The sequence below is a fragment of the Carcharhinus amblyrhynchos genome, chromosome 5, assembly GCF_965287045.1.
Source record: "Carcharhinus amblyrhynchos chromosome 5, sCarAmb.v2.hapA, whole genome shotgun sequence".
Lineage (NCBI taxonomy): Eukaryota > Metazoa > Chordata > Chondrichthyes > Carcharhiniformes > Carcharhinidae > Carcharhinus > Carcharhinus amblyrhynchos.
The window spans coordinates 35,529,072-35,548,618 of NC_137328.1; the positions used below are offsets into that span (position 1 = coordinate 35,529,072).

The 19,547-nt window shown below is 44.4% G+C and overlaps 1 protein-coding gene across 1 annotated transcript in view; it reads right to left on the bottom strand.

Annotated features, from left to right (window-relative positions):
- The window catches only part of zcchc7 (zinc finger, CCHC domain containing 7), a 299,729-nt gene that overhangs the window by 192,648 nt on the left and 87,534 nt on the right, over positions 1-19,547 (bottom strand). The window lies entirely within an intron of this gene.

Sequence of the window (19,547 nt, forward strand, 5' to 3'; positions counted from 1 at the left end):
GCTGCACACCACTTTTCTCACCTGAACCAGCACTTGGACAAAAAGGAAAATTCTGCCCTGTATCTCTGGCCAGAATTTTACGTTGATCGGGCAGGCACATGCCCAAACTGTAAGCACATGACATCATGAGAGAAGTCATCTTGGCGCGTATCTTCCTTTTTTAGAGCACCATTGCATTGTCATGCAATATTTCTATCAACAGGCACACGCAAGAGTTGGAAGTGGGCCCCCCAAATATCAAGCAGGCTATTAAGCCGAACAAGGGGCTAATTGAATGCTTTTATGGTTGGCAGGCAGGCCGATTGGCCAAGCAGCCTTTATGTTTTAGCTGTAACCTCAATCCAGGGTGGGATGAACTGTCCGGGCTGAAATAAAATTGACAAGTCTGTCTGGGGACTAAGGTCTGTGCTTGGATTGTGCTGCCTAGCCACTCTTTGCATAGTTTTGACATTGATATTTATTTTTCATGGGTCAGCAGCTCCAAGACAGCTCCAAAGTGGCTGTCCCCCTGAGACGGCACATTAGAAACACCAGCCCACACCCTCCCTCGTTTCAGCTCCTGCCCTCCCTGGCAACGCTCAGCTTTTCAGTGTTTCATACTGGAAGATTATTAATTGGCCTGCCAGCATGCATTTACACTCCAGGGCCAATCATGGATAGGAACACATTTCACATCCGTTTCCGGGTCCACTGAATATGTGTGCCTGTCAACCAAAAAATTCAAACCTCTGTTGTGTCTCCCATTTCCTGGGCAGCACAGTGGTTAGCACTGCTGCCTCACAGCACCAGGGATCCAGGTTCAATTCCCAGCTTGTGTCATTGTCTGTACAGTCTGCACGTTCTCCCTGTGTCTGCATGGATTTCCTCTGGTTGCTCCAGTTTCCTCCCACAGTCTGAAAGATGTACTGGTTTGGTGCACTGGCCATGCTAAATTCTTCCTCTGTGTGCCCAAACAGGCACTGGAGTGCATGGATTGAGGATTGGTTGTCTAACAGGAAGCAGAGAGTTGGAATCAATGGGTGCTATTCTGGTTGGCAGTTGGTGACTAGTGGAGTGCCACAGGGATTGGTGCTGGGGCCTCAACTGTTTACCATTTACACAGACGATCTGGAGGAGGGGGCTGAGTGTACAGTAACAAAATTTGCTGATGACAAGATGATGAGTGGAAAAGCAAATTGCATGGAAGGCGCAGAAAGTCTGCAGAGAGATCTGGATAGGTTGAGTGAGTGGGCGAGGACCTGGCAGATGGAGTATAACATTAGCAAATGTGAGGTTATCCACTTTGGTAGAAATAATAGTAGGACAGATTATTATTTAAAGGGCGAAAAGCTGCAGCATGATACAGTGCAGAGGGACCTGAGGGTCCTTGTGCACGAATCGCAAAAACCCAGTCTGCAGGTGCAGGAGGTGATCAAGAAGGCAAATGAAACGTCGCCCTTTATAGCGAGGGGGATAGAATATAAAAGCAGGGGGGTCTTGCTGCAACTGTACAGGACACTGGTGAGGCCACAACTGGAGTACTATGTGCAGTTTTGGTCACCACATTTGCAAAAGGATATACTGGCTTTGGAGGCAGTACAGAGAAGGTTCACCAGGCTGATACTGGAGATGAGGGGGTTAGCCTATGAAGAGAGATTGAATAGACTGGGTCTGTACTTGGAGTTTAGAAGGCTGAGGGGGGATCTTATAGAGACTTACAAGATAATGAAGGGGCTGGATAGGGTAGAGGTAGAGAGATTCTTCCTGCTTAGAAAGGATAGCAGAACTAGAGGGCACAGCCTCAAATGGGGGTGGGGGGGGGGGGGGGGTGCAGTTTAGATTGGAGTTGAGGAGGAACTTCTTCACGCAAAGGGTGGTGAGTCTCTGGAATTCTCTGCCCATTGAAGTGGTGGAGGCTACCTTGCTGAATATATTTAAGTCACGGGTAGATAGATTTCCGATAGACAAGGGAATTAAGGGTTATGGGGAGAAAGCGGGAAAGTGGAACTGATCCACTTCAGATCAGCCATGATCTTGTTGAATGACGGGGCAGGCTCGAAGGGCTAGATGGCCTACTCCTGCTCCTATTTCTTATGTTCTTATGACTAGGAGATTTTCACAGTAACTTCATTGCACTGTTCATGTAAGCCTACTTGTGATAATAATAAATAAACTAAACTCTGTCACTCTGGCCTTCTCCCTCCACTCCAGTTTGCTCCCTCCCTCTGCTCCTCTTCATCCCTTTCTCTGCTCTGCACACCAAAGAACATCTTTCATTAATTTCATGTTATTGTAGCAGCAGTTGAGACTTGTCCTAGTGTGCGTCACTGTGGACAGCACAAAGAACACAAAGTCCTGCATTATGGAGTAGCCTGGGATGAACTTTGACAAAAACTGCTCTGCTTCTTTCACTAAGAGACCATTGTCTAAATGTTGACCCTGTCGGGTGTGCTTGATCGGCGGGCATGGATGTGACATGTGCTTCCAGCGCAATTGGCCCCCAACCATGATTTTACACTGGCTGGCCAATTAACTGATAATTACAATGAAGTTACAGGAAAGATGATCATAGTGCAGGAACAGGGTATGCACCATGAGAAACAGGGTGTGGGTGGGCACTCCCAGGAGGCTGACAGCTGTTGTGGCGCTCCCTCAGGGAGCTGCAGTATTATAAGAATGAGATGAGCTCAGTAAAATACAATAAATGCAAATTCAAGCACCTGTAAACAGACCTCATAGCACCTCATCCCTCAAATATCTTCTTTTATATAAAGCCAGACATATAATCTTAATCTGGAAGAGTTCCCATCTGCCAACTGTAAAAGTGGTCAATCCATGTAAAATCACTGATAATTGATCTAACAGGCTTAACTGACCACTTAATTGTCAGCTGGTATGCTTCTGACTCCCACGTGTACCAGCTGATCTCAATTCTGCATGTGAGCATGCACTGGGATGCCAACATTTTCTCATGTGATTCCAGGTCAGGCACATGCCCACACATTTAACATGAAATTCTGGTCCATATGTTCAGCTGCCTCCCCCTCTCCTCATTAACTGACCCTCTGTTGTTTTTTTAGTTTCTTTCCTATTCCTTTCATCCATCTATGAGATTTGTCTCCTACTTCCTTTAATCCATTTTTGCTACTCAGCTGACTACCTAATTTTCTTTCTGGGCCTCCACGCTATATGACATAAAAGATTACTTTACCTCAGGAATCATTCTACTTCATCTTTAAAATTAGAGTAATCACCACCTCTTCAGTTTGCTGATGACACCACTGTTGTGGATTGGATCTCAAACAATGACAAGACACAGTGCAGCAAAGAGACAGAGAATCTAGTGAACTGGTGGTACTACTACTACTACTACTACTACTACTACTACTACTACTACTACTACAACCTCTCCTTCAATGTCAACAAAACAAAGGAGATAGACACTGACTTCAAGAAACGTAGTGGAGAGCATGCCCCTGTCGACATCAATGGGGACAAAGTAGAAATGGTCGAGAGCTTCAAGTTTTTAGGTGACCAGATTACCAACAGCCTGGCCTGGTCTCTCCATGTGATTGCTATAGTTAAGAAAGCCCACCAATGCCTCTACTTAGTCAGGAGACTAAGGAAATTTGGCATGTCCCCTACAACTCTCACCAACTTCTAAAAGATGCAGCATAAAAGCATTCTTTCCAGTTGTATCACAGCTTGAAATGGCTCCTGCTCTGTCCAAGACCGCAAGATACTACAAAAAGGTCGTAAATGAAGCCTAGTCCATCACTCAAACCATCCACTAACACAGTTTACCTTTCCCACTGCCTCGGAAAAGCAGCCAGCATAATCAAGGGCCCCATGCACCCCGGGACATACTCTCTTCCAACTTAATCTATCGGGAAAAAGATACAAAAGTCTGAGATCACATATCAACCAACTCAAGAACAGTTTCTTCCCTGCTGCCACCAGACTTTTGAATGGACTGACATCACATTAAGTTTATCTCTCTCTACACGCTAGCTATGACTGTTTCACTACATTCTGCACACTCTCCTTTCCTTCCTTATGTATGGTGTGCTTTGTCTGTATAATACGCAAGAAACAGTGCTTTTCACTGTAAGCTAACAGATGTGACAATAATAAATCAAATCAAAACTCACCTTCAATTTCTCAGTTTTCATTAAATACAACAGTCCTCAATCTTCCTTTCTCCTCTGGTTTTGCCGCTTGTCAGTACCACAATCAACTTTCCTGTAACTCCACTTTAATCCTTCCAAACTGGTTGCCACACTACTCACAACACTAATCACAGTCTTAACCAAAATCACAAGCAGTATTTTGTGTGATCGTGATGATCATAATGTATTATCGCATTGTGACACCTCTTTAACAAAGTTCTCTTCCAACACTTCTGTTGCTTAGCGGTTTGAAACTGTATTTAGTTCTCTGTCACTTTCTTATAAAGCAGAGCTATGGAGAGTGCAGAACCACGAATGACTGCAGCAAAGATCAAGAGGGAGTATAGCAGACAGGAACAGTGAAAAGGAGAGTAACAGGTACACAGAGAAAGAGGGAAAAAGGTCAGTATGAAGTTGTAGATACAGAAAATAACAAAGGTAACATATAGCTAATAACAGAAGCACATAGAGTCCAAAAATGGAAAACAGATGAATAGAGAGTAGATACAGTGGTGTGAGGAACCATAAAGTAGCCTATCCTTGGGCCACTTTGTGGCATGGCCTTGAACAAAAAAAGATGTCAAATATGGCTACATCAACCTCCAAATGTTTGCCACACAGAAAGCACAAAACTTAACCATGTAGGACCAATGTCTTTCACTAAAGCTCAGTTCTCGTGCAATTCCTGACAGATACAGTAAGCTCCTGAGATGTTAGTAGGAGGCATAGCAGTGAAATGGATACAAAAAAAAATACAAAATTAGCTTGATGACAGAACCATGTAGACGGTTGCTTTTCCAACTGGAGGCCTGTGACCAGCAGTGTGCCTCAGGGATCAATACTGGGTCCATTGTTATTTGTCATTAATGTTCATGATTTGGATGAGAACATAGGGGGCATGATTAGTAAGTTTGCAGATGACACCAAGATTGGTGACATAGTGGACAGCAAAGAAAATTATCTCCAATTACAACGGGATCTTGATCAATTGGGCCAGTGGGCTGACGAATGGCAGATGGAGATTAATTTAGATAAAAGCAAGGTGATGCATTTTGGTAGACTGAACCAGGACAGGACTTACTTGTTAATGGTAGGGCATTGGGGAAAGTTACAAAACAAAGATCTAGGGGTACATGCTCATAGCTCCTTGAAAGTGGAGTCACACATGGACAGAGTGGTGAAGAAGGCATTCAGTATGCTTGGTTTCATTGGTCAGAACACTGAATACAAGAGTTGGGATATCTTGAAGTTATACAAGACATTGGTAAGACCACACTTGGAATACTGTGTACAGTTCTGGTCACCCTGTTATAGAAAGGATATTATTAAACTAGAAAGTGTGCAGAAAAGATTTACTAGGATGCTACTGAGACTTGGTGGTTTGAATTATAAGGAGAGACTGGATAGACTGGGACTTTTTTCTCTGGAGCGTAAAAGGCTGAGGGTGATCTTATAGAGGTCTATAAAATCAGGAGGGGCATTGATCAGCTAGACAGTCAATATTTTTTCTCAAAGGTAGGGGAGTCTAAAACTAGAGGACATAGGTTTAAGGTGAGAGGGGAAAGATACGAAAGGGTCCAGAGGGGCAGATTTTTCACACAGAGGATAGTGAGTGTCTGGAACAAGCTACCAGAGGTAGTAGTGGAGGTAATTTTGTCTTTTAAAAAGCATTTAGACAGTTACTTGGGTAAGATGGGTATAGAGGGATATGGGCCAAATGCAGGCAATTGGGACTAGCTTTGGGGTTTAAAAAAAAGGTGGAATGAACAAGTCAGGCCGAAGGGCCTGTTTCCATGCTGTAAACCTCTATGACATCAGCTCAGCGAAGGTAACATGTTAGAAACACTGCTCTTTGCTACAAACTACCCATGGAGCAACACCTCAAGTCATTTGGTAGCTCAAATACATTTTAAACACTAAATACTATTAGACCTTCCATATCTATTCAAGTAATCTATATGAGAGAATTGGAAACAAACTTTGAAAAACCTGTGTGTGTTTTTTTGAGAAAGATCATTTTCTAACCCTTTGCAAAAGATGATGCTACAAATATTTCATTCAGCATCTCTGATGCTTCAGATGTCAAGTGTTTGTTTTGCATTTAGCAAGCTGGTAACTGTGCTTGATGCTGAAATGGATCTTACGCTACAAAGGAAATCGGCATGCATTTAATTTTTAACTACATAGCTGATCAATAAATTTAACAAACCATACATCAATGCTGCAGTCTTATATTGTGCAACTAGGAGTCAAAATGAGCTTGAAAATGTCACAATGAATTTAATTTGCACCACTATATCATTAATTCACACAGAATAAGAAGGCATTATTTATTTTAAAAGGATTCTGTCGTGGAGAGGAGTTATTGTGTCATTATGGCACAGGAGGCGGCTTTGCGGCCCTTTGAATCCATGCCAAATCTCTGCACAGCAATCCAGTCAGTCTCATTTTGGAGTTTTATAGTACAGCAAGAGGCACTTCAGCTCATCATGTCTGTAGTGGCCATCAAGTACCTATCTACTCTAATTGCATTTTCCAGAAACAGGATTATAGCCTTGTATACTATGGCAAGTGCTTATCTAAATGTTTAAATGTTGAGGGATCCCATCTCTACCACCCTTTCAGGCAGTGAGTTCCAGATTTCCACTGCCCTCCAGGTGAAAAAGATTTTCCTCTAAATTACTGTAATTCTATGCCTCCTGGTTATTGACCATTGCGCTAAAAGGGCAAAGTTCCTTCTTATCAACTCTATTGTCCCTCATGATTTTGTACACCCCTATCAGGCCCCTCCCCCAACCTTCTCACATCCAACGAAAAAAACCCCACCCTAGCCAGTCTCTCTTCACTGCTGAAACACTCCAGCCCAGGCAACATACTGGTGAATCTCCTCTGCACCCTTTCTAGTGCAATCACATCCTTCGTATAATGTGGTGACCAGAACTGCAGCTCTAGTGGTGGCCTAATGAGCACTTTATACAGCTCCATCATAACCTCCCTGCTCTTATATTCTATGCCTCAGCTAATAAAAGTATTCCATAAACCTTAACCACCTTACCGAATGTTGCTGTTGCCTTTAGGGATCTTTGGACATACATTCCAACGTCCCTCTCATCTTCTGTACTCCCGCGTGTTCATTGTGTATTTCGTTACCTTGTCCTTTCTCCTAAAATGCATCAGCTTATGCTTTTCAGGGTTAAATTCAATTTGCCACTGTTCTGTCCATCTGACTGCCCATCTATATCATCCTGTAATCTAAAGCTTTTCTTCTTGCTATCTACCACACTACCAATTTTTGTGTTATCTGCAAATGTACTGATCATACCCCCCGCCCCTGAAACCCACCGACTAGATCGTGTGCATTACAAACAGCAGTACCCCCAGCAACGATCCCTGTTGCACACCATTGAACACAGCCTTCCAGTCACAAAAACAACCTTTGACCAGCCTCCCATCCATTGACACTGTTTACACTTCCCGCTGTCTCTGAAAAGCAGCCAGCATCATCAAGGACCCTACACAACCTGGACATACTCTCTTCCCCTGTCTTCCATCGGGAAAAAGATACAAAAGTGTGAGATTATGTACCAACTGACTCAAAAAAAAACAGCTTCTTCCCCACTGCCATCAGATTTTTCTGACAGAAGAAAGTGGAAGAGTGTATGTCCGCGGTGCATGGGGTCCTCGATTATCCCACTAAGCCAATTTTGGATCAATTTTGCCAAATTATCCTGGATCCCAAAGGCTCTTACCTTCCCAATTAGTCTCCCATGCGGGGTCTTCTCAAAAGCCTTCCCAATGTCCACATAGACTACGTCAGCTTCAATGCGCTCATCTACACACCTAGTCACCTCCTCAAAATATTCAATCAAATTTGTTAGACATCAGCTCCCCCTAACAAAGCCATGCTTACTATCCTTGATTAATTCTTGCCTCTCCAAGTGGAGATTACTTCTGTCCCTTAGAATACTTTCCAATAATTTCCCTACCATAGCCATTAGACTTACTGGTCTGTAATTACACGGTTTTTTTTCCTACTTCGCTTCTTGAATAATCATACCACATTACCAGTCCTCCAGTTCTCTGGCAAGTCATCTGAAAAATCATTTGAAAATTAGTGTCAGAGCCTCTGCAATCTCTCTCTCACCTCTCACAGCAGCATGGGACATACAGGAACATAGAAACTCGAAGCAGGAGTAAGCCATTTGGCCCTTCAAGCCTGCTCTGCCATTCATTTAGATCTTGGCTGATCTTCAAAATCAATATCCTGATCCCACCTTCCCAGCATATTTTTTGATCCGCATTAGCTGCAAGAGTTATATCTCGTTTCTTCTTGAAATCAGAAAACATTTTGGCCTCAACTACTTCCTGTGGTAGTGAATTCCACACATTCACCACCACCTGTGTAAAGAAATGTCTCCTCACTTCAGGTCTAAAAGGTTTACCCTTTATCCTCAAACAATGACCCCCTAGTTCTGGACTCCCCTACCACTGGGAGCATTCTTTCTGAATCTACCCTGACTAACCCAATTAAAATTTTATAAATTTCTGAGACCTCCGCTCACTCTTCTAAACTCCAGTGAATATAATCCTAATGACTTAGTCTCTCCTCATATGACAAACCTGCCATCCCAGGAATCAGCCTGGTAAACCTTTGCTGTATTCCCTCTATACATGGACATCCTCCCTTAGTCAAGGGCACCAAAACTGCCCACAATACTCCACATGTGGCCTCACCAACAGCCTATACAATCGCAGCAAAACATTCCTATCCCTAAACTCCAATCTTTTCACTAGGAACATCAACATACCATTTGCCTTCTTTACTCCCTGCTGTACCTGCGCACTTAGTTTCAGTGACTGATGCATAAGGACGCCAAGGATTCACTGAGTATCCACCTCTCCCAATTTACACACATTCAAGTAATAATTTGTCTTCCTATTATTGCTACCAAAGTGGATAACCTCTCAATTATCCACATTATACTGCATCTGCCATGCAGATGCACACACTTAGCCTGTCCAAATCACACTGAAACATCTTTACATTCTCCTCACAGCTCACCCTCCCACCCAACTTTGCATCATCTGCAAATTTGGAGATAATACATTCAGTTCCCTCTTCCAAATCATTAATATAATGTAAACAGTTGAGGTCTAGCACAGATCCCTGTGGAACCCCTCTAGTCACTGACTACCAATCCAAAAAAGATCCATTTATGCCAACTCTTTGCTAACCAGCTTTCTGTCCATCCTCAAGACATTACTTGCAATCCCATGTGCTTTAATGTGAGAATGTGTTGAAAGCTTTCTGAAAGTCTAAATAAGCCACATCCGTGGTTCTCCTCAATCAACTCTACTAATTACATGCTCAAAAAAATTCCAATAAATTCATCAAGCATAAATTCCCTTTTATAAATCCATGCTGACTTTGTCTGATTATGTCACTGTCTTCCAAATGTCGAGTTATGAAATCCTTGATAATGGGCTCTAGCAACTTCCTCAATACTGACATTAGGCTCACTGGTCTATAGTTCACCATTATCTCTCTACCTTCCTTTTTGAATAACAGGCTTACATTAGCTACCTGCCAATCTGTTGGAACTGTTGCAGAGCCCAAAGAATTTTGGAAAATAGTCACTGATGGATCTACACTTCCTTAAGTACTCTGGGATAAAGGTCATCAGGACCTGGGGATTTATTCACCTTCAACCCCATCAATTTCCCCAAAATCACCTTATGGTTGAATGGCCTACTCCTATCCACATGTGATGTAATGCTGTGAACATGACTCCACTCAATTACTTTCTAGTCAGTAGCAGTATTCTAGTCAGCAAAATCGCTGTAACTCACCCAGATTTTACAGTAGTAATGATTGCAAAAAAAATCATAACTCTCTGCCAATACTCCTGAATTTGATGGCATTTTTGGAGACTACATGTGTGTAGTTAAACCCAAAAACTGCTTTCAGTGATTCTATACATCTCCAGTGAATATGCTAGGGAGGTCCCTCCCAGATTGCAAGCAATTGGAAATTTTTGAACTGACGAGATCTCACACTCGTATGTTCTTAGTCACACCATACAATTCCTTGAAGTTACACGTTGTTGAATCAGGTGTATCTTGGTTTCTAAAGGCATAAAGTTCACAATTACTGCTAAACAGCCCCATTGGCCCATAAAGAGTCATTTTATATTTGCTGAGTTCTAAGTTGCCATTGTGATAAAAAAAACCACCTGTTTTTGATTTTTTTTAGTTCAGATGAATCAGCTGTGGTTCAGTTGATAACACTCAGATCTCTGGTCAGAAGATTGTTGGTTTACATCCCACCCCAGGCCTTGACCATAAAAATCAAAGCTGACACTCCAACAAACAACAGAGTGTTGCATTGTTGAAGGTCCCATCTTTCTATGGCTCCACACCGCATTAACTTATTGAAAAAACAAGAAATTGGCCAAAAGAATTTTGAAAAACAAATTTAATTTAGTTGGTTCTGTACCTCCTCCCAATCCTCACTTAAACAGGTAACTATTTGCTGGTTGTTGATTTCTGATTGGCAAGTTTTAATTTCTTCAAATGTGATTTTGTTTTGGTGTCATGTAAACATATCAGCATTTTGATGCAAGTGTGCTATATCAGTTTCAAGTGTTAAGCTTTGAGGTCTGACTCTGAAATATGATGGTATAAGCTAATTACATGTTTATTTTTTGCATAAAACATTTTATGTGGCATCCCATAGGCAATTACAAGCCAGTTAGCATAATATTTTAGATTCTTTAATCAAGGACAAATTTATTATGCATCTAGATAAAGATAAAACAGAGGTAGCCAGGAGTTTCAGAAGGGATTTGCATTTAACAAGCCAAATAGAAATTTTGAGGAAATAGATGGCATGGTGGATAGGTGAAATGTAGTGGATGTAGTGTATATGGATTGTAGGAAAACTTTTAATAAGATATCAAATTACAGATTATTAGAGAAAATTGCAAGTATAGAATTAAACAAATAACATGAATTAAAAGGTGTAGCTCTAAAAAGCATAAATTTTGTACTTTAGCAGTAGAATGATAGGTTATTTTTATAGTACATGTAATATTCTAATTCTCTAGGAAACAATTTTTAAAAAGTTGTATTGAATAGATCACTCACAAATTTAAAAGACTGTTTCTCTCAACATCCTCAAATGTCTGCTATTTACCCATTCCAGTTCGCACTTCTCCCTTGTAACATAATAATGCCATGCAAGACCAAACTACTTATTTCACAAGCAGATAAAATATTTTGAAACTTGCCACTACTGCAACTGTTTTTAAACTATTTGTTTTAAAATAGGAAACAAATATTATTCCACGCAAAAATCACTTTTCATCCAAGAAAAAAAATTATCTTTCATATATCAGCTAGTTCATGGGTATTGGAGAGGATTGCAAAACCAATGTCAATGACTGTGTCTTTGGACACAGGTGAGGTCCCAGAGGACTGGAGGGTAGCAAATGTGGTACCGCTGTTCAAAAAAGGTAGAAGGGATAACCCTGGAAATTATAGACCGGTGAGTTTGACATCGGTGGTAGGGAAATTAATGGAAAAAATAATTAGGGGTAGGATGTATGAGCATTTGGAGCGTTGCGATCTGATTAGGGATACGCAACATGGCTTTGTTAGAGGGAGGTCTTGCCTTACAAATTTGGTGGAATTCTTTGAGGAGGTGACAAAAACGGTTGACGATGGGAGAGCCGTTGATGTCATCTATATGGATTTCAGTAAGGCGTTTGACAAAGTCCCTCACGGTAGGCTGGTAGAAAAGGTTAAGGCGCATGGGATACGAGGCCAGGTAGCTAGGTGGATTGAAAACTGGCTGGGTAATAGGAGACAGAGGGTAGTTGTGGAGGGGACCTTGTCGGGCTGGAGGCCAGTGACCAGTGGTGTGCTGCAGGGCTCAGTACTGGGACCTCTCCTCTTTGTAGTATACATAAATGACTTGGAAGAGAGCGTAGGTGGTTGATTAGCAAGTTTGCTGATGACACCAAGATGGCAGGGTTGGCGGGTACTGAACTGGATTGTCAGGTGATACAACAGGATATAGATAGGTTGGTGCATTGGGCAGATAGGTGGCAGATGGAATTTAATCCTGACAAATGCGAGGTGATGCATTTTGGAAGGAATAATGCAGAGAGGAGCTATGTGATAAAAGGTAGACAGATTAGGAGTATAGACATACAGAGGGACCTGGGAGTGCAGGTTCACAAATCCATGAAGGTTGCGTCACAAGTGGAGAAGGTTGTTAGGAAGGCTTATGGAATGTTAGCCTTTAAAGGAAGGGGTATAGAGTATAAAAGCTGCCGTCTAATGCTTCAGTTGTACAGAACGTTGGTTAGACCGCATTTGGAGTACTGCGTCCAGTTCTGGTCACCTTACTACCGGAAGGACATGGAGTCTCTGGAAAGGGTGCAGAGGAGGTTTACCAGGATGTTGCCTGGCATGGAGGGGCTGGGTTACGAGGAAAGGTTGGAGAAACTGGGACTATTCTCCTTGGAAAGACGGAGATTGAGGGGGGACATGATAGCGGTACATAAGATACTGAAGGGAATAGATAGAGTTAATAGTGAGAGACTGCTCCCTAGACTGGGTACAAACACGAGAGGTCATGATTTAAGGGTGAGGGGGGAGAGGTATAATTTGGAAGAGAGAGGAAGGTTCTTTACACAGGGAGTTGTGGGGGTATGGAACGCGCTACCGAGTAGGGTGGTGGAGGCAGGAACGTTGGACTCGTTTAAGGTTCAGTTAGATAGACACGAGTGAAACGAGGATGGAGGGTTATGGTAGGGGCTATTAAATAAGGTTAGAACCTCAGGAGACACCGGAAAAGCAGGCTTGTAAGATTAACGTTTTTGTCTTTTTATTCCGCAGGTCCACCTCGTGTCAAACGAGGGGCATGCACACGGTGGGTCGTGCGTGGACTGCTCTTGGAAGTTCTGGGAGTGGCCTAGTACTTCGTGTCGGTGTGTGTGCTTGATGCTGGACCGGTAGACGGGCGCCGCAACAGCTCGGTGACTAGCACTGCTAGCTGTGCAGATACATGGATTTGGGCCTGTGTCTGTGGGAGTTTGCGCATTCTCCCTGTGGTTGCGTGGGTTTCCTCCAGGCGCTCCAGTTTCCTCCCACACCCCAAAGATGCGCTCTTAGGCTGATTGGTTTTACCAAATTGACACTATTCTCCCCTGAATCTGGCTATGTTAGGGGTTCCATTCGTAGACACGCAGGGTAGAATAGGTGTAGGGTGATGCGGCAGCGCGGGCTCGTTGGGCCGAAGGGCCTGTTTCCCGTGCTGGGTTGTTCTTTGTACTTAATTATGATTGGAGTTGCCAGTGTTAGACTGGCGTAGGCACAGTAAGTAGTCTCACAACACCAAGTTAAAGACCAATGGGTTTATTTAATAGCATGAGCTTTCAGAGTGCTGTCCCTTGATCAGGTGAGTGCCTGATCAGATGAGTACCTGATGAAGGGGCAGCACTCCGAAAACTTCCAAATAAACCTGTTGGACTTTAAACTGGTGTTGAGAGACTATTTACTGTGACTTTATTATGTTTTTACTGGATCATCTACTCCCCACCCCTAGCCATACAAAAAAAACAGTGAATTTCGCACTTTTTGGGTATGCATCCAGAACTGCACTGTTTGCAGATTCCTGCCCCTGCCTTTTAAAGATGCCAAATAAAGTGTTCATCGACCAATTAGTGGCTACGCGGTAGGAAGCCATAAGAAATAGGAATAGCCCCCTTGAGTTTGCCCTGCCATTTAATAGGATCATGGCTGATCTGACATTCCTGATATCCACTTTCCTGCCCTTTCCCGTTACCTGTGATTCCCTTACTGTTCAAAAATCTACCTACATCAGTCTTAAATACACTCAAGAACTCTGCCCCTACATCTCTGTGTGGCAAAGAGGTCCACAGATACTCAACCCTCACAGAAAAAAATGTTTCCTCCTCTCAGTCTTAAACTGGCATCCCTTTATTCTGAGACTATGCCCTCTGGTCTTAGATTTTATCATGACAGGAAACATCCTCTCAGCATTCGCCCTGTCAAGCCCCCTAAGAATCCTATATGTTTCAACAATGAAGAGTCACCGAGATTTAAACGTTAGCTTTTTGCCTACTTCCCCTTTTGAATTGGGGTGTAACATTGGCATTTCTCCAATCCTCCGGAACGTCTTCAGAATGCAAAGATTTTTGGAAAATTAAACCAATGCATCCATTATTTCTATAGCTACTTCTATTATAATCCAGGTCAGAAACTCCAAGTTGTTTTATGAAGGCTACAAGTTTTGCACTTTGTACTTTGCACAGGTAAGCACAAGATGTTTCACTCCAAGTATGATTCGAATGATCCACTAATGAGCTTTTACCAAAGTTTACTTAAGAATACAGTCAACATAAGACAATTATCAATAACTTTTTAACAATTACAAACAAAGAAAAAAACATTATTGATATTGTATATACCTTAACAGCCAAGAATTCTTGCAAACATAACTCCTGGTTTCAGTTTAGCACAGAAAATAAGTATGGTCACATGATGCTGGAGTTTACAGCTTTCCAAACCCTGCTGTGGTTTACACCTTTGGATGTTGAGTTGGAAATGCTGAGGCCTTCTGAGAACTTGCAAGAGAGAGGCACTCTTTGCCTCTAGTTACTAGCTAGCCAGCCACCAAGAGCTAAATTTCCAGTGGCAGGGAGAGAAACAGGAACACACTGCTTGCAGTTTGGAGTCCAACAGCTTCTGCCAAATTGAAAGTACTTCTTGGATTTCCTTGGGAGGGAACCACCTGAACCAGTCTTCCCCCAACAACTCAAAAGAGCCACAAAATCCAGGCATTGCATAAGGCCCAGATTAAAAATAAACAAAAGGCCCATCAGATGACTTTAGTAGCAGTAAAAGGACATCTGCTCAGATAGCTCAGTGTCATAATTGAAAAAAGGGGCTGCTTATAACTGCAGAGAATATGTTTAAAATACCTTTCTTAAAGGCACAGTAGCATCGCACTTTATTTAGGACTCTTGGATGCACTGTGATACAGTGATTAGCACTGTTGTCTCACATTGCCAGGGACCCAGGTTCAATTCTGGCCTTGAGTGACTGTGTATGCAAAGTTCGCACACTCTCCCAGTGTTTGCGTTGGTTTCCTTCAGGTGCTCCAGTTTCCTCTCAGTCCAAAGATGTGCAGAATAGGTGGATTGGTCATGCTAAATTGCCCCTTAGTGTCCCAAAATGTGCAAGTTAGGGGGATTAATGGGATAAATGAGTGGGGTTACAGGAACACGGCAGGGGATTGTCCAGGGTAAGATGCTCTGTCGGAGAGTCTGTACGAACTTCATGGGCCAAATGACCTTCTTCTGCGCTGTAAGGATTCTATGATGATGTGACTCCAGTACTGCTCCAATAAGACTGGTTCTAAACTGACCTCTGAAGAAGGCAATTCAACCCAGCATGTCTTTACCAGATCTCGATATGATCATTGTGACTTATTGCATTCTCCCAGCTCTTCCCCAAAGCCCTGCACATTGTTTCCAATCAAATAATCATTTAGCGGTCTCTTAAATGCCTCAAAGGAATCTGCCTCCCACACATTTCCAGGTAGCGAATTCCAGACCCAAACCACTCACTGGGTGAAAAAGATTTTCCTCACATCGCATTCACCTCTTATTGGAATGGTGTTTGGTGGGGGAGGGTGAGGGTGAGGGTGAGGTGACATGAAGAAGACGTCTAAAGAACCCTAATTATTCACTCAAATGTTAGCTTCAGGAACCAGTGTGGATTTACCTGGTTGAGATTTTCTCCAAGAGTGTGTTGCTATAGCCAAATAGTACAGTGGCAACAAATGCAATGTTGCTCTTTCAACTTGATGACATTAATAGATTGAAAACCACAGGAAGACTGAAAAACGCAAGAATGCCACCCGCTGAGTATTTACCCAATTAGATTTCAATAAACCATCCAAATACAAAAAAAAGGAAAAGGAAAAGCCTGGACGTCAATTAAAGGAGAGAAAAAAAAATCCTAATCTCTTTGTTGGACATCTTGGCAAAATGTATCCTTAAACCAGCTTGACAGAAACAAAATACTGTACAGCAACTAAAATTATTGTTGAAGAACACCTTTCTAGCTCAAGCATTTCATGAACAGAACATTTTATAAAAAATTGTGGGGCAATGATGATTTATTTGCCACCAGAGGTCACTCCTGAGTGGGCTGACCAAGTATGCATCTAATAGTCACATAACGTGTGACTTCATAACATACTCTCTGTTCACTTATTCCTTAGTCAGGACTACTTTAAATGTGTATAGAATGCAAAAATTGAATGTTATTCCTTCTCTGTCACTGTTAACTCTGAAGAAAAGGAAAATGGTTCAATCATTTGATTGCTTCAGTATAAATGAATCAGTTCAGTTCCAAATAAAATAGCGTGGAGAGCGATTGTAACTTGTTGCTCTTTTATTATGCCATCCTTCTGCACTACGCAAGAGCGCAAGATCCTTCCTTCCTCAGTGTTACTAAGCAACGCAGTACGTGCAAGATATTATTCCTTGTATTATAAAATAGATTTCAAATATTACCATAGAATTACCATAGAACCCTACAGTCAGAAAGAGGCCCTTCGGCCCATTGAGTCTGCACCGAACACAATCCCACCCAGGCCCTACCCCCATATCCCTACATGTTATACCCACTAATCCCTCTAACCTATGCATCCCTGGACACTAAGGGGCAATTTCTTAGCATGGCCAATCAACCTAACCTGCACATCTTTGGACTGTGGAGGAAACCAGAGTACCTGGAGGAAACCCACACAGACACGAGGAGAATGTGCAAACTCCACACAGACAGTGACCCGAGCCGGGAGTCGAACTCAGGACCCTGGAGCTGTGAAGCAGCAGTGCTAACAACTGTGCTACCATGCCGCCCTTAGGGTACGTATCTGCAGAAAACCAGCAGATATTCTGTTTTGTTTTCTCAAAATTAAACTTTGGTGCACCCAAACCCATAATCTCCATTGCCGAGGAGAAGAACACTAGGTGCATGAAAAAATTGCCACCTGCAAATTCTCCTCCAAATCATATACCCCATTGATTAGGAAATATATCTGTATTTCTTCATTAACACAGATCAAAATCCTGGAACACGGTGGGGGAGAGAGCGGAGGGCGGTGGGGGAGAGAGGGGAGGGGCAGGCCAGGGAGGGGAGGGGAGGGGGAGGGAGGGGCAGGCCAGGGAGGGGAGGGGAGGGGAGGGAAGGAAAGGGAAGGGGAGAGGAGAGGAGAGGAAAGGAAGGGGAGAGGAGAGGGAAAGGGAAGGGGAGAGGAGAGGGAAAGGGAAGGGGAGAGGAGAGGGAAAGGGAAGGGGAGAGGAGAGGGAAAGGGAAGGGGAGAGGAGAGGGAAAGGGAAGGGGAGAGGAGAGGGAAAGGGAAGGGGAGAGGAGAGGGAAAGGGAAGGGGAGAGGAGAGGGAAAGGGAAGGGGAGAGGAGAGGGAAAGGGAAGGGAAGGGAAGGGGAGAGGGAAGGGAAGGGAAGGGGAGAGGAGAGGGAAGGGGAGAGGGAAGGGAAGGGGAGAGGGAAGGGAAGGGGAGAGGGAAGGGAAGGGAAGGGGGAAGGAAGGGAAGGGGAAGGGAAGGGGAGAGGGAAGGGAAGGGAGAGGGAAGGGAGAGGGAAGGGAAGGGAAGGGGAGAGGAGAGGGAAGGGAAGGGGAGAGGAGAGGGAGGGAAGGGAAGGGGAGAGGAGAGGGAAGGGAAGGGAAGGGAAGGGGAGAGGAGAGGGAAGGGAAGGGGAGAGGAGAGGGAAGGGAAGGGAGAGGAGAGGGAAGGGAAGGGGAGAGGAGAGGGAAGGGAAGGGGAGAGGAGAGGGAAGGGAAGGGGAGAGGAGAGGGAAGGGAAGGGAAGGGGAGAGGAGAGGGAAGGGAAGGGGAGAGGAGAGGGAAGGGAAGGGCAGAGGAGAGGGAAGGGAAGGGGAGAGGAGAGGGAAGGGAAGGGGAGAGGAGAGGGAAGGGAAGGGGAGAGGCGAGGGAAGGGAGGGAAGGGGAGGAGAGGGAAGGGAGGGGAGAGGAGAGGGAAGGGAAGGGGAGAGGAGAGGGAAGGGAGGGGAGAGGAGAGGGAAGGGAAGGGGAGAGGAGAGGGAAGGGAAGGGAAGGGAGAGGAGAGGGAAGGGAAGGGGAGAGGAGAGGGAGGGAAGGGGAGAGGGAAGGGAAGGGAGGGAAGGGGAGAGGAGAGGAGGGGAAGGGAGAGGAGAGGAAGGAAGGGAAGGGGAGAGGAGAGGGAAGGGAAGGGGAGGAGAGGGAAGGGAAGGGCAGAGGAGAGGGAAGGGAAGGGGAGAGGAGAGGGAAGGGAAGGGAGGAGAGGGAAGGGAGGGGAGAGGGAGAGGAGAGGGAGGGAAGGGGAGAGGAGAGGGAAGGGAGGAAGGAGAGGAGAGGGAAGGGAAGGGAGAGGAGAGGGAAGGGAAGGGAGAGAGGAAGGGAAGGGAAGGGAAGGGGAGAGGAGGGAAGGGAGGGAGAGGAGAGGAAGGAAGGGAGAGAGGAGGGAAGGGAAGGGAAGGGAAGGGAGAGAGGAGAGGAGAGGGAGGGAGAGGAGAGGGGAGGAGGGAGAGGAGAGGGAAGGAAGGGCAGAGGAGAGGGAAGGGAAGAGGAGAGGCGGAAGGGAAGGGGAGAGGAGAGGGAAGGGGAGGGGAGAGGAGAGGGAAGGGAAGGGGAGAGGAGAGGGAAGGGAAGGGAAGGGGAGAGGAGAGGGAAGGGAAGGGGAGAGGGAAGGGAAGGAAGGAAGGGGAGAGGAGAGGAGAGGGAAGGGAGAGGAGAGGGAAGGGAAGGGCGTGGGGGTGCCGGGCAAGAGAGGGAGGAGCAGAATTATCCAAAGTTATTTCAGTCTTGGGTCAAACATAAAAGGCAAGAGCTGAACTCCAGAGGTGATTTCAGAATGATTGCCCTCAACATCAAGGCTGCAACTGACCATTGTGGCATCAAGGAGCCAATTGGAGGGAAGTTCTCCACTGGTAGAAGTCACAAAGGGAAGTGGTTGTTGGAGGTCAATTATTGCTGCTCTAGCTCCAAAACAGTAAAAAGTCTGACAACACCAGGTTTTAGTCCAACCGATTTATTTGATAATACTCACAAGCTCGTCAGGTGACGAAGAGGGAAACCTCGAAAGCTTGTCAGTATTATCAAATAAATCGGTTGGACTAAAACCTGGTGTTGTCAGACTTTTTACCGTGTTTACACCAGTCCAACGCCGGCATACCCACATCATGACTAGCTCCAAAATGCAGAGGTTCCTCAGGCTCAATTATCTTCAGCTGCTTCCTCAATGATATTCTTTCCATTATAAGGTCAGAATTGGGGATATTCGCTGATGATTGCACAA